Source organism: Echinops telfairi, unplaced genomic scaffold (genome assembly GCF_000313985.2).
Source record: "Echinops telfairi isolate 266 unplaced genomic scaffold, ASM31398v2 ScPeMD7_31;HRSCAF=116, whole genome shotgun sequence".
Classification (NCBI taxonomy): domain Eukaryota; kingdom Metazoa; phylum Chordata; class Mammalia; order Afrosoricida; family Tenrecidae; genus Echinops; species Echinops telfairi.
In genome coordinates, this window is record NW_022103928.1 from 57,382,283 (window position 1) to 57,385,722 (window position 3,440).

Genomic DNA, 3,440 nt, shown 5'->3' on the forward strand with positions numbered 1-3,440 from the left:
GGGTGCAGGCTGGTCCTGCGCGTCTGTGCTGCAGGGCTGGTGCAGGCTGCCCTGCCCCAAGCCAGAAAAGCCAAGTCCCCAGAGCAGGGCTTCTCTTCTAGGCACCTTGGACAACCTAGAGTTCAGCCAACCCCACACCAAACCCACAGCAACCCTACACAGGATTTCTGAGGCCATACGTCTTTATGGGAGCAGACAGCCTCATCTTTCTCCTGAACTTGGAATTCCAACCCCAAACCAAACTCAGTGCTGCAGTCTATTGTAACGCACAGCCACCCTAGAGGACAGTAGAAAGGCCCCTTTGAGTATCCAAGACTGTGAATCTTTCCTGGGAGAAAGACAGCCCCATCTTTCTCCTGTGAAGCAGCTGGGGGGTTCAAACAGTTCACCTGGGGGTTAGCAGCCCAATGCATAGGCTACAATGCCACCAGGGTTCTTTCCAGGGAGTTCCAGAGGGTGATCAATGCCCTGCATCATTCATATGGCATCACAGCAATCACCTTGCTCTAATGTTTTAGATACCTTCGTGGGGATGGTTTAGGGCTGCTCAGTCTGTTGGTCCTCATCATTTTATGTGCTAAGCCGCGGTTCTCAACCTGTGGGTCGCGACCCCTTTACAAGGGTTGCCTGATTCATAACAGTAGCAAAATGACAGTGATGAAGTAGCAAAGAAAATCATTTTATGCTTGGGCGGGGTCACCATAACATGAGGAACTGTATTAAGAGGCTAAGGCATTAGGAAGGTTGAGAACCACTGGGCTAAGGGCTCTAGTGCTTCAAGATTAACAGTCTGCCTCAATACTCTGTTTATTATCCAAAAACAAACAAACAAAAAACAAAATGAGATTTAAGACCTTGCAGCAAGGCCCTTTCTTCTTCCTTCAGCGAGCCTCAGGCTCTCTGCCATCTAGCCCATTGACTCATGGTGACTCTTTGGGGCAGGGTAGAACTGCCCCCATGGGTTTCCGAAACTAACTCTTCATAGGAGTAGGAAGTCTCGACTTTCTCCAGCAACTCTCACAACCACTTCCTCCAGAGCTTCAACCTCCCCTGAGACATTCAGAACGCTCTCGGGCCTTGAAAACTTCATGAGTTTGGATATGGCCCCCAGTCATACTGCGTTTGAATCTGGATTCGGCCCGGGATGCTCAGACTTCTCTGGTAAGATGGCGACGTTCTCCACCGCATGAGATCTTGCTCTCCAGACACTTGTGCAAAATACCTAATTCAGGGGCAACAACAACTAAATACTCCTGAGACTGTCCCGGCCGAGAAGGTTTCAGGGCCAAACCTAACTGAACTCACTGCCATTGAGTCGGTGTGGACTCAATAGTGACCCTTCAGGGCAGGGTAGAACTTCCCAGGTGGGTTTATGATTGCTTAAGGGAGTGGAAAGCCTCATCCTTCTCCGTCCCATAGACACTTCCCTTGGGTTCTTCTCTGGCTCCACCGCAGCCTCCTCACTAAGTGGGTAGGAAGTGCAGATCACACTAGGTGACAGTCAGAGGGAGTGACCCTGACATGACTCGAAAACTTGTTTCTGGAAAGAAAGAACAAAATTAAGAAAATGATTCCTGTAGTTAGTTATAACAACAAAAACGTTTTTTCACGAGCCCAGCTCACATGTATCTACAAGCCTAAAATTCTATGCTAATTTATGTTTTGAACTTTGTAATTCACATTCTTCTTGGGAAGGAAAATGCAAATGAGGTTTTCTACACCTGCAGCGTTAGTTAGCCCTCTGGAGACCCACCGGGGCAGTTCTACTGTGCCCTCCAGGGGCGCTCTGCTTCTGCTCTGAGTCAGGACGGACTCCGAGACAGTGAGCTCGGTTTTGATGGGAAGACACTCGGCAAAGCTGTCATTATCACAATGATGTTTTATGAATCTGCAGCAGCGGGTTTTCCCTGATGGGTGCGTTTATATAGTTGCTGATGTTTGTCAAACTTTGGTGTTTTAGCTACAATCATGTAGGTACTGTGCATATTTGTGAACCTGGATCAATAGCTTTTCTTGAGAATGAAGTCGTATTGAAAAACCAAAAAAGCCTTGTGCCCAGTGACTAAGAAGGCTGTTAATGTAGAAAGGATTTCCACGATAATTTTGTTGATAATCACTATCATCTCAGAAATGTTACCTTTCAGCAATTTATCCTATGACTTGAACGGGTAATAGACATGAGTAAGAATCCTGCATGGTCAGAATGGAGAATAAACATGAGTAAGAATTCTGTATGGTCAGGTACAGGAGTTCCGTGGGAGGACAAGGGGTGGGGGCAGTGAATTCGACCATAGCCATGTGGCCACTGCCCACCTGAACTAAATATTCCCCAAAAGGGAAAACGCTAGAAACCAACTTTGATTTTCCTAAGCAGGACTCAGCTGCGTTCAATATAAGTACACTCTTCCATGGAAGTTGTACATAATATAACGAGTTCCAATAATGTCTGTCAAAAACAAAACTAGGTTATTTGCTGGCTGAGTAAGGTCCCCCTCCACCTCCCTCGGTGCAAAGGTTTGCTGTGGTGGAGTTTCTGCGTGCCGACCATGGAGCCTGGCACAATTGTGGACCTGTACCGAAACTTGGGCGGGGACGGTATTTGATACTCGAAATGGGATCAAAAGACTTGGTTCCCAGACAAGAAGCTAACCGCCCCAAGGGCTCGGCTACCCTTGCGGCGGGCTCCGAGCACAGGCTCTTCCCTGCACCGCAGGGGCCAAGGTCAGGGCCAGGCGCCGCCTGGGCGTGGGGTCAAGAAGAAGGGCCGAGGCTGCCTACCCGGGCGCGTACCCTCCCCGCCTGGGCCCGGGTTACTGGAATAGCGCCGAGGGCGCCAGCAGATTAGGAAATCCAGTCTTCCGTGGAATGGCCCGGTCAGGGGTGGAGAGGGCCAGGCGTTCGCCCTCGTTCCAACTGCGCCATTGGGGCACCCTGTACACCAAGTTTTCCGGCCACCAGGCCCAGGGTAAAACTCATCAGGTGTCCCAGGCCTTGAACGAGGGCAACGCTGCTTTCCGGGTTCCCGTGCGGGGCAGCTTGGTCGCCCCAACCCCTCCCGACAGTTCGGTCATTCCCGACTCCAGAGCCCAGCACCCGGGCCTCCGGCCCCTCCTCCGACCCCGCCTTCAGCTCCGCCCGGGGCGGCGGGAGGGGGCCGGAATTTCCCAACGCGGGGGCTCCGGCTCGCCGGTACCCGAGCAGTCCCTTTCTGTTTACGGAGGAAAGGGGAAATGGAAAACGCGGGGAGGCGGCGGCCAGTGTCTGCTGCGCCGCCCCTCGGCTGTGAGTCAGGGGCGGACGAGGGTGGCCAGGGCGCACTTGTCCGCTACCGTCCGGCAGACGCGCCAAGCTCTGGGGCCTGTCGCCCTGGCGCCCACTTCTGTCCCCGCCCGACTTCGGTGCCCCGGCGCGCCCCGTCCGGGAGGGCCGGCCAGCAGCTT